Source organism: Chiloscyllium punctatum, chromosome 4 (assembly GCF_047496795.1).
Source record: "Chiloscyllium punctatum isolate Juve2018m chromosome 4, sChiPun1.3, whole genome shotgun sequence".
NCBI classification, from domain to species: Eukaryota; Metazoa; Chordata; class Chondrichthyes; order Orectolobiformes; family Hemiscylliidae; genus Chiloscyllium; species Chiloscyllium punctatum.
In genome coordinates, this window is record NC_092742.1 from 49,289,601 (window position 1) to 49,302,620 (window position 13,020).

Sequence of the window (13,020 nt, forward strand, 5' to 3'; positions counted from 1 at the left end):
AAGCCTTCTCAAAATTGATGGCTCTTGGTGCCCGTCATACAATTATAGGGGGAGACTTTAATTGTATTATGGATCCGGAAATGGATAGGATTCCCAAGAGTACTGCAGGAGTATCCCAGATCTCGTCAATTGGTGGATCTGAACAAAGAATTAGGATTAGTTGATGTATGGAGATGTCTTCATCCATAGGGCAGAGATTTTTCTTTTTACTCCAATCCACATAAATGTCATACCAGAATTGATATGTTTTTTGCCCCCTCGATTTTTTAAAATTCCATATCATCCTGTAAAATAGGTAGTATAGCAATTTCCGACCATGCTGCTGTATATATGGAAACCAAGGCGAGGAACAATGAGACATCCCCTCGGCATTGGCATATGGATCCCTTCCTAATGAAAGATAGTAAATTTGTAAAGTATTTCTCTCAAAAATTTAAGACTGCTTTAGAAATTAATTTAGGTACAGCTAGCAACCCATCAATGATGTGGGAGAGCATCAAAGCTTACACGCGAGGTTTGATCATCTCCTACTCAGCGACCCAGAAAAAAATTAAAGGGAGAACAACAGCGTCTGCTCGAAGCCCACTTAAAAGCAGCTGAAACAGCATATGCTGACAGACCTTCTATTATCAAATTGCAAAGGATTACGGCCCTTAGGTCAGCTCTAAACACTACGCTTACCCAAACGGCTAATTGGGAAATATTATTTGCAAAATAAAGGTTATATGAATTTGGCGACAAACTGGGTAGATACTTAGCATTTCTTGCAAAGAAAAACAAGACCCCTCAAGCTATCACGTCTATCAAGGAAAGTACGGGTATTTTGACTCATGATCATAAAAAGATTAATGCAATCTTTAGAAAAAATTTTTCTGATTTATCTAAATCGCAGGATTGTAAAGATAGGACTAAGAGGATGCAATCATTTTTTAAAAATTTGACCTTTCCGGGCCTAACTCCGGAACAGGTATCGGTCTTAATAAATGCTCCTCAACAGTCCAAGAAATACTTGACGCAATCAGGCAACTTCAGAGCAGTAAGGCACCTGGCCCAGATGGCTTTCAAGCTGAATTCTATAAAGAATTTACAGAAATATTGGCTAGTTCACTTATGGACATGTATAACTATGCATATAGTCAAGGCTGTCTCCCACCTTCACTGAAAGAGGCAAATATCTCTCTTATCCTTAAAAAAAGGAAATGATCCAGAAGATCTTACGTCATACAGACCAATATTCTTGCTAAATGTAGATTTTAAAATCCTTTCTAAGACATTAGCATTGAGACTAGAAAGGGTACTGCCACATATCATAAAGGAGGATCCGACAGGGTTTATGAAGGGCCATAGATAATCCAATAATATTAGAAGGGTTTTGAATATGATTCAAGCCTGCCATCAGGGAAAGACACCAGGGGTAGTAGTTTCATCAGACGCGGAAAAGGCATTTGATAGGGTTGAATGGTCATATTTGTTTTACACATTGGAAAGGTTTGGCGTTGGACAGGAGTTTACCAAATGGGTCTCAACATTGTATAGTGATCCCAAAGCAGTTGTGGTTACCAATGGATTAGGTTCGGATAGCTTCAGAGTGGGTAGGGGCTGCCGTCAGGAATGTCCTCTCTCGCCATTGTTATTTACGCTAATAATTGAACCACTAGCAGAAGCTATACGGGCTGACCCTAATATAACAGCCCCGAGGATTGGTACAGGTAAACATAAAATTACCCTTTATGCAGATGATGTTCTTCTATTTCTCAGTAATCCTCTGATGTCCATACCTCGCTTAATCCAAGTTATTAATACATTTAGCGCATTCTCAGGTTATAAAATTAATTTCTCAAAATCGGAGGCTTTGCCAATGGGTGGCCTTAATACCCCACTTAATGGATGGATCCCATTTTCGTTGGTCCCTGGAGGGTTTCTTATATTTAGTTATTTTTATTACCCCAGTATTTATCAGTTATACAAGGCTAACTTTGTGCATTTACTGGAAAGGATAAGGCAGGACCTCCAGCAATGGGGAGACCTTCCAATTTCTTGGCTGGGTAGAATAGGACTAATTAAAATGAATGTCCTGCCCCGTCTCCTATACCCTATGAGAATGCTTCCGGTGATGCTGCCGAGGCTGGCACTACGTAAATTATATGGCTGGTTGGGTTCCTTTATCTGGAATCATAGATGGCCTCTCATTAAGCTGAAGAAGCTACAGCTGCCACAGGCAAGGGGGGGATTGGACTTCCCAGATTTTAGGAAATATCAGTTAAGTTCCCTATTAAGTTACATAGCTGATTGGGTCTTGTCTGATCCACAATCAATCTGGCTGGATATCGAGGCTTCTCAAATAAAATGCCCACTTATTAAACTTTTATTTTCAGATAAGAGGAAAATCATTACGGATCACTGTAAAAACCCTATAATACTAAACACAATTAAAGCTTGGAATATAATGCGGCAAAGTGAGGGCAACTCACATAAAACATCCCCCTATGCGCCGATAGTGGGAGCATGGGATTCCAACTGGGGTTTACAGATGCCACTTTTAAACTCTGGAGATCCAGGGGTATCTCATGTCTAGGGGACCTATTTAAAGAAGGGGTCCTGATGTCTTTTGAACAGCTGCGTCAGAAATTCAGATTACCTAATGGAGATCTTTATCGATAATTCCAAATTCGAGACTTTATACAGAAGAAGACTACATTATTAGATAGTCTTTATAAATCAGATAGAGAATGTAGAGTGCTACGGCCAATGGGGGTATCTTCCGTCAGTACTATTTATCATTTACTACATGATGAAATATCGGGAGATATGGTTAATCTGCTTAAAACATGGGATCAGGAATTGGGACTAGAAATCTCTATAGAAACGTGGAATGACATTTGGGAAAACGCCAGAAGAATCACCATTTGTAACAGAACGCAGGCTATCCAGCTGAAGAAACTTCATAGGGCCCATACAGCACTGGATCGATTGGCACAATTTAAGGCAGGAGCATCTCCAATGTGTCCCAAATGTAAAATAGAGGTAGGCACTCTTGGACATTGCCTATGGACCTGTCACAAGATCCGTAGATACTGGACTAAAGTAGCAAGTACCCTGACAGAAATTTTAGGAACGGAAATTAAAGTGGACCCTGTATCTCTCCTTTTGGGCTTTTCAAACTTTCCCTCCCTGGACATGTATGGGAAGAGACTATTTTCTATTCTCTCTTTCTGTGCAAGGAAAAATATTTTGGTAAACTGGGTGGCTGAGGGCCCCCCTGGACATTCAAATTGGCACATTTTAATTATGGAATGTATTCCCCTTGACTTCCTTACAAATATGGTGCATCGAAAGACCGAATTATTTTATAAAATATGACAGCCCTTCTTGAATTATATGAATACAGATATTTCGGCTATCCTAACAAGGGCTTTTATTTAATTGAGATTACTAACCTGGCTGGTCCGGAGCGCCTTGGGAGAGGAATCCCACACGAATACGAGTTTTGTTACATTTGATGTTAACACATTCCGAGCATGTATCTCACGACCCAATTTCTGTGTTATCTGCTGTTTTTTTGTTTTTTTGTTTTTTTTTTCTCTTTCTCTTATTTGAATAATGTAAGAGACTTAAATATACACTCTGGTTAGTTGTAGGATAGATTAGTAGTTAGTTGAGTTTTGTTTTTTTTCTTTTTCGGTATTTTTCTTTTGTTAAATTTTGGTGATTATATATTTAAGATTTAATTGTATATCAATGTTTGTACTTGAGAGTTTTGTTTATTTTTGTAACTTGTAAAAATGTTAAATTTCTAGTAAAAATATCTATATAAAAAAAAGAAGGCATACAGTATCTTGGCCTTTATTAATAGAGGGATTGAGTTCCGGAACCAGGAGGTTATGCTGCAGCTGTACAAAGCTCTGGTACGGCCACACTTGGAGTATTGTGTACAGTTCTGGTCACTGCATTATACGAAGGATGTGGAAGTTTTGGAAAGGGCGCAGAGGAGATTTACTAGGATGTTGCCTGGTATGGAAGGAATGTCTTATGAGGAAAGGCTGAGGACCTTGAGGCTGTTCTCGTTAGAGAGAAGAAGGTTGAGAGGTGTCTTAATAGAGACATACAAGATAATCAGAGGGTTAGATAGGGTGGACAGGGAGAGCCTTTTTCCAAGTATGAGGACGGCAAACACGAGGGGACACAACTTTAAAGTGAGGGGAGATAGGTATAAGACAGATGTCAGGGGTAGTTTCTTTACTCAGAGAGTAGTAAGGGTATGGAATGCTTTGCCTGCAATGGTCGTAGATTCGCCAAGTTTAAGTGCATTTAAGTCATCATTGGACAGGCATATGGACATACATGGAATAGTGTAGGTGGGATGGGCTTCAGATTAGTATGACAGGACGGCGCAACGTCGAGGGCGAGGGCGCTGTTCTATGCTCTATGTTCTATGGTTAAGGACTCAGTCTGTCCTCAACTGAGTTTAGAAGGATAAAGGAGGAATCACATTGAAACTAACAAAATACTGACAGGCCTGAATAGAGTGGACATGGTGAAGATGTTTCCACAAGTAGGAGAGACTAGGACTCAATAACACAGCCTCAGAACAAAAGGCTGACACTTTCAAACTGAGATGAGGAGGAATTTCTTCAGCCAGAATATAGGGAATCTGGGGAATTCATTACTTCAAAAGGCTGTGGAGGCCAAGTCATTGAGGGCATTTAAGACAAAGATAGACAGGCTTTTGATTAGTAAGGGGATTAAGCGGATTAAGGGTTGATGGGAGAAATCAGGACAATGGGGTTGAGAAACATACCCGCCATGACTGAAAGACAGAACAGACCTGATCAGCTGAAAGACCTAATTCTGTTGCAGTACCTTATGGTCTTATGCACAGGAACTCTTAATAACAGTCTTTCCAGATTATCCCTTTTTTGACTTCGAGAATTCTGATGTTGTTAATTATTGACATTAACTTCAATTCACCTTCTTGATTGTGACAATTATTTATGACAGATTTTAGCAAATCTAACTTTATTGTAATTGGATGCACGGGCATAATCAATTAATCCCAATTTCTCTCTTTAACTTCATTCGTATTTGCACAATAAACTGTAATATAATTTATCTTTGCAGTAGCTCCAAATCAGCTTTTAGTAAAGTCCGAGTAACCTCTTTGTCGAACAGCTTTCCTTTCTTAAATAGTTTGCTGCTTTGTGGATGATTAAATTGCATCATGGGTAAAAAGGTAGAACAACTAAAGAGGGAGAAAAATAATTTGAACTGAAAAGGAAAATGAATCTTTTACAATTTCCGTATTTCCTCAATGTTTTATGTACATTTACATCCAGTAGATTCATTTTCATCTTTGCTTTCAATTCTAGGTGCACAACTCGCCAGCTTCTATTCAGCTTCTGTCAATTCTCCAGGGCCTCCTGCAGCTGGAACCATCTGACAGTAGCGGTGCCCTGCTCTGGTAAGTCCTAGAAATCCTGGTGAATAGAGCCATCCTAATTGCTCATGACAGTAAGGAAATATTGTCTGATAAAATGCCTACATTATAAAGGTAGTTCAAATTGTGATTAATGCAAATAATTGATTCTGGTCGTCTGATGAAAAAAAGTCACTCCTTGTTCATTGTTCAATTCTACTAGTTCACAGCTTACATTTTGAGATTCGTTGTAAATGTGATACCTTTAAGTTGAATCAATGAAATTGAGGTTGAAAATGTATTTCTTCTTCCGTTTATAATTCCAAGTAGCTTTATAATTTAAAAAAGATGTTGAAGCATTAATACATCAAATGTTTTACTATGCACAGGTCGAGAAACTGATGTCAATGCATTCATGAAAAGACTCGTATCAGTTAAACTGGAGAGAAACAATCAGACAATGAAAGGAGAGTTGATTGTTTATAAACCTGAAAATCATGATTGGCCTGAACCTGAAGCTTCAACAGAAGAAAGTCTAAAGTGTACTTATTCTACCACTACCCCACTTGCACCAACTCTTGCTCCTCCACCTCCCCCTCCACCTCCGCCTCCCCCAGCACCACCTGAATCTCTTCATACCTGTTCAGATAAGACAGATATTCCAAGACCATCCTTGCGGATGAAAAAGCTGAGTTGGCAAAAACTCTCAAAAGCAGCTTCAGGTAGGTTTGTGATATATACCTTTACAATGAGAGAGTGCCTATTACAATCCAATTAGGGACAGCTAACATTTAAATAAGAAATTCAAACAGCTAGCAAAAAACTGACAGAAGATTTCACTTTTTTAAACAAAAACAAATGTTATTGTATATCAAAAAGAATTGCACAATACAAGCACTGTTTAACTTAGCTCTATAGCTGTTTGTTTAATTATTTTGCACCACCTGGGTATCATTGGTTAGACTGGCATTTATTACTCATCCCTAAGTGCCCTTGAGCAGGTTCTGGTGAATTAACATCCTGAACTGCTGCTATCTATCTGATGTAGGCATATCCATAGGTCTGTCAGAAGGGGAGTTTGAGGATTTTGATTCAGCAACAGTGAAGGAACAGGGATGTAGGTTCAAGTCAGGATGGGTGGTGACTTGGAGGGGAATGTGTAGATGGTGGGATTCTCTGCATCCACTGTGCTTGTCCTTCAAGGTGGCAATGGCATGGGTTTGAAAAGTGCTGTCAATGAAGCCTTGGTGAGTTACCACAATACATCTCGTAGATGGTACATACTGCTGCTACTGTGGTGAAGAGAGTGAATGTTGAAGGTGGTGGATAAGGTGCCAGTCAAGTTGGCTATCTTGTGCTGAATGGTGTCAAGCATGTTGAGTTTTATTGAAGCTAAATTCATCAATGCAAGTCAAAAGTATTGTAATGTCCTTACCTCGACTGGGTACCATAAATCCTCAAGCTCTCAGGTGAAGAGGGATGAACTTTTTTATCCACCTCTATTAGTCACACAAGGTTAACTTAAAAGTGAATCCTTGTGGATTTTCCAACCCAAATAAAAATAAAAGAAGCCAATTTAACCAGGCTTTCTTGACTGAACAAAAGAGTATGAGTATTACTAAACTTGAGAACGATGAGTAACACAATACACCACAGACAGAATAGAAATGAGAGTTCAAAGGAAAGTGAAAACATATAAGGATTATTCAAAAGAAAGGATGATTGAACATTGCAGCCATTGCAGTGGAGGTTACTGGTAGCATTGACATCTATATTTGAACAGAAGCTTTCAAACGTTTTAATTTTGAGGACTGGTCAAAATTCTCTATTTCTTTCAAAGTCAGAAATCAGACAACACCAGGTAATCATCCAACAGTTTTATTTGAAATCACAAGCTTTCAGAGCATAGCCCATTCATCAGGTGAAGTGAGAGGGAAGCACACTAAACCCTGTGTGTCTTTCAACTGTGATTGAATTCAAACATTCAGGGTGATACAGAGTCCTTTTGTTGTCCTGTTTCCCTTTCATCTGGCTGCCAGTTGATTGAATTCCAGCATTCAGTGTCAGGAGAAATCTTTACCTGCAACACAGGAGTGACTAAGCGTAGTTCTCCAACCGTGACCTTCACAAAATATTTGAACCCAAGTTCATTCCATGAACCCACTCCAGCACAGTTCAAAGTGGCTTTTTAAGTCATGTCTTTATGTGTTTTTCAAAGGGACAAACACAAAACGTTCCTGCAGTTTGGGACAAAATCTACATGGAATATTTTGGTCTTGAGTGGGGAATCATCAGCCCCTCATATTCTTTTAGCGACAAGAAATCAAAATCCAGTCTGTTTGAAGTTTCTTTGACACTTTTAACAGTTACATCTCGTTCATCCCACACTGAACTTTTGTCAGCCAGTCAATGAATTTACACCAATCCTCTTTTTAAAAACAAGTTTTGAATCAAAGAGCTAAAACAGCTCCAACCCAATATAACAGCATTCCAATATATTGCTGAATTGTGCCTTGTAGATGGTGAATAAATCTTGGGGACTGTAAAGTTCTTTCCTGTTCTTGTACCTACAGGATTTATGAGACTAGTCCAGATCAGTTTCTATTTAATTTAACCTTTCAGGATGTTGATGCAGTGAAGATAGTGCCATTGAAACAAACATTGTCTGACACTTGTGTGACACTTATGAACCCAAACTTACAAAGATAAATGCTGTAAACACAGTCCTATTTCTTATTTTCTATTTTCTCTGCAAAGAGTTCCTTTATCTAGTTTCATTGGGGAAGTCCTTCCATTAACATTCAACCAAGCTCCTTAATCTTGGTGATAACGCAATGGTGTTGTCGTTCGACTATTATTCCAGAGACAGGTTCAAATCCTGTCATGGTAGATGGTAACGTTTGAATTCAATAAAAATCTGAGTGAAATGGTGGTGATAAAACTGTTGCTGATAGTTGGGAAATCTCATTTGGTTCACTTAACCCTTTCAGGGAAGGAAACTACTGTCCTTAGCTGATTCCAGACACAACAACAATGTGGTTGACTCGCAACTGCCCTCTGACCAATGAGGGATCTACAATAAATGCTGGCCTGGCCAGCGACACTTACATCCTGTAAATGCATGTTAACAAAAAACAAATTTCTAATTTCTTCACTGATCTCCTGAGTCTAGATTCCACGATTCTAGGTCAGACCTCCCTACGAACTCAATACCATGATGTAAAGCCTGCTGCTATGATTTCAAATTGCAACCAACGATTACTTCTGGACATCAACTGCAGTAAGGTTATCTGCCTATTTTTGAAGATTATTACAGCTTTTTATCCCTTTAGCTTCCAGATAATCAAACCTTCCTTTTATTATTCTCTCCCCTTCCCCCTCCCACCCCCCACCTCCCCCAATTTCTAACTTTGTTTTATATTGAATATCAGCTTCCAATTACATGCAGCTTAAATGGATCCAGATCTTACTCTGACTTTAACTCTTGATCTCCAAGGAGCTAATGACTGCAACATAACCCAAAACTGACATAATCTCTTTGCTGGTTCTCTCAACCCATCTTGCCGACTGGCTATACACTAGCTAATTCACAGAGATAAACTCCAAAACAAAGAATCTCACTTGGTCCATCCATCTTCACAATTATATGATACAAATTCCAGTGCTCATGTAGAAATACACATTAGCAAGTATTAATTCCAAATCTTTCCCTAATTCTAGAAACCCACTTTAATAATTTGTCCTTCATTTGAATAATCACTTTTTAATACTTTTAACAGAGGCAGAGGAGAAGCAAGAGGGCCGATGATGTGGAGATCCAATACAGGGGACGAAGGGGTTGTCATAGTGAAGGAAGGGACATGTAAAAGGGGTGGAATTTAAGGTGTGAAAGTGAGAGAATTGGTCCTCTTTACTCAGTGTAAAGTAAACTATTCACAAATATGGCAGCCAGGGGACAGGGGAGGAAAGAGAATGCCAGAAAAATGGAGTACAGACATAAGTGTGGTCACTTACTGAAATTATTAAATTCAATGTTAAGACTTTGAAGCTATAAGGTGCCTAAGTGGAAAATGAGGTGCTGTTCCTTATTATACATTGTAAATAAATGAGGCCTGGCATTATTTCCTGTGGTAGTCTATTAGTTACAGCTCACCAACCTAAAAGTTATCCACCTGTGCTTACTTGCTGCTTTCTATTAGCTAACCAATTCTTTATCCATATTTTGGGTGTAGGTTTGCTCACTGAGCTGTAAGGTTCATTTCCAGACATTTCGTTACCCTACTAGGTAACATCTTCAGTCGGCCTCAGGCGAAGCAATGCTGAAACTTCCGGCTTTCTATTTATATGTTTGGGTTTCTTTGGGTTGGTGATGCAATTTCCTGTGGTGATGTTATTTCCTGTGGTGAAGTCACTTCCTGTTCCTTTTCTCAAGGGGTGGTAGACGCAGTCTAACTCAACGTGTTTGTTGATAGAGTTCCAGTTAGAATGCCATGCTTCTAGGAATTCTCATCCATGTCTTTGTTTGGCTTGTCCTAGGATGTATGTGTTGTCCCAGTTGAAATGGTGTCCTTCCCCATCCATATGTGAGGATACTAGTGACAGAGGGTCATGTCATTTTGTTGCTAGTTGGTGTTCATGTACCCTGGTGGTTAGTTTTCTGCCTGTTTGTCCAATGTAGTGTTTGTTACAGTCCTTGCACAGTATTTTGTAAATGACATTAGTTTTGCTTGTTGTCTGTATAGGGTCTTTCAAGTTCATTAACTGCTGTTTTTGTGGGCTACTCACAAACCCACCAACACACTAAAAGAGCAGCTAATGAACTTGAAAGACCCAATACAGACAATGAGCGAAACTAATGTCATTTACAAAATACTGTGCAAGGACTGTAACAAACACTACATTGGACAAACAGGCAGAAAACTAGCCACCAGGATACATGAACACCAACAAGCCACAAAACGACATGACCCTCTGTCACTAGTATCCTCACATACGGAGGAGGAAGGACACCACTTCTACACCACTTCGACACAACACATCCAACCTAGGACAAGCCAAAGACATGCATGAGAATTCCTAGAAGCATGGCATTCTAACTGGAACTCTATCAACAAACACGTCGAGTTAGACCGCATCTACCAACCCCTGAGAAAAGAACAGGAAGTGACTTCACCACAGGAAATGACATCACCACAGGAAATGACATCACCAACCCAAAGAAACCCAAACATATAAATAGAAAGCAGGAATTTTCAGCATTGCTTCGCCTGAGGCCCACTGAAGATGTTGCCTAGTAAGTTAACGAAATGTCTGGAAATGAACCTTTCAGCTCAGCAAGTAAACCTACATCCAAAACCTCAACCTGAACTACAAATCTTCTCAAAACTTACTTTATCCATGTTACTATGATAACCCCTGCAACATGATATTGTGCAGTAACTTTGATGTGGTATTTTATCAAATGTCTTTTGGAAATCCAAGCACAACATATCTACAGGATCTCTTTATCCAGAGTAATCCAGAAACTCCAGTTTATGTTCTGCAGACAAATGTTCAATAGCAGATGGTGATATGTGAACTCAGTTAAAATCTGAAATGAAAAGTTGGACTAATGGTGACCACGTAAAAATTGTCAATTATTGTAAAACCCATCTGATTCATTAATGTCCTTTTGGGAAGTAGATCTACTTTCCTTACCTTGACTGGCTTATATGTGAATCCAGAGCCATAGAAATTAGTTGATTCTTAACACCTACGCTGTGGTCAATAAATGCTAGCCCAGACAGTGGTGCCTACATCCAGCAAAAAAATGTGCTTAGTGTTTGCTCAAATAACACTAATAAATTAGTCAAACCCAATTTCAGCTTCACAAAACCATGTTGACTCTGTCTGAAAATATTATGATATTTGAATGTACTGCTATTATCTCCTCGGTAATGGATTTAATATTTTCCTAATGATAGTCAGAATGCTAACTGGCTTGAAGTTTCCTCCTTTCAATCTCCAATTTTACTTAACAGAGGTCCTACATTTGAGATTTCAAACTGGCCTGATGTTCACCAGAATCCTGGAAATTCTGGAAGATCACAATTAAAGTTTCTACACCCTCTACAGTCTGTTCTTTCAGTAGTCTCAGGTGTATGGAATTGCTTCTAAAGGGTTTGTTTGCCTTTATTTCTATTAGTTTTCCAGAGACCTCTTCTGGAGAACTGAATGCAGTTCTGGTTGCCTTGTTATAATAAGGTTATCAATAAATTGGAGAGGGTTCGGAAAGGATTTACTAGGACATTGCCAAGAATGGAGCGTTTGAGATCTAAAAATAGGCTGAATAGGCTGGGACCTTTTTTTTCACATACTCTATCCAGCCTATTTTTATCTCTCAAACCCTCCATTCCTGGCATATCCTGGTAAATGTTTTCTGAATGCTCTCCAATTCTTTAATAATAACCTTCCAATAGCAGGGCATCCAGAACTGCATATAGTTCTTCAGAAGAGGCCTCTGCTCCATAACACATTGGAAAAACTAACAAAAATAAAGGCAATAGTAGGTTGACGGATAACCTTATACAGGAATATAAAATCATGAGGGACAGTAATAAGGTGAAAAACAAGGGTCTTTTTCCTAGGGTGGGGAGTTCAAAACTAGGTCCATAATTTTAAGGTGAGAGGGAAAGTTTTAAAAAGGATATGAAGCCAACCTTTTTACGCAGAGAGTGGTCCAAGTGTGGAATAAACTGCCAGAGGAAGTGGTGGATGTAGGTACAGTTACAACATTTAAAAGGCATTTAGAAAAGCATATGAATAGGAAAGGTTTAGAGGGATATGGGCCAAATTCAGGCAAATGGGACTAGTTTAATTTGGGAACATGGTTGGTGTGGACTAATTGGATAGAAGGGTCTGTTTTCATGCTGTATGATCTATGACTCTATATTAAGAAGATAGCCTAGACCCCAACTTTTTTCTTATTTTTAAAGGTAAGTGTAAGGCATTGTGTTCCAGATGCAATTTGATTTGTCAAAACTACTTGACTTTAAACGAAACACACTTTATTCTTACACTCTAGTTAAAATGCAGACCAAATAAGATTTTTAAAAATGGTCTTAACTATAACTCTATTGAAATACTTAACAAGATATGTTAACTACCACTGATTAGCTGTTCCAAGATAGTAATACCCCATAAACACACCCTTAACAGAAGCTAATTCAGTAAAATAGATTGTCTCACATGCAAAATTTCTCTGGTCCAGTATGAATGAACATCAAAATTCTGATAGAGAAAGAGAAATCAAACATTTTGTTGTGGCAGGGAAAGATGCATAGCAGCTTCCAAACCCCAACAGCTACTGAAAGCTAAACTAAAATCCTGATTCTGTGGAAGCTTCACCCCAACCTTCATGTTGCTTCTGTTGTTACAACTTTGCAAAAGTGCCCCAAGGTCGCACAAGCTCTTTATTTTATTACCATGAAACAAACTTTGTCTCAACCTCTCTTCAAAAAACAGACAAATTAAAACTCTTAAGCCACAGTGTCATCACAAGTACCTTGTCCCTTTTAATTGTGATTGTTTTACATTTATCTTTAGCTCTTCATTTTAAAGTATTCTTA

The 13,020-nt window shown here is 38.8% G+C and overlaps 1 pseudogene; it reads left to right on the forward strand.

The window, feature by feature from the left end:
* Window positions 1-13,020, forward strand: part of LOC140475913 (inverted formin-2-like) — an 80,010-nt pseudogene that overhangs the window by 23,377 nt on the left and 43,613 nt on the right.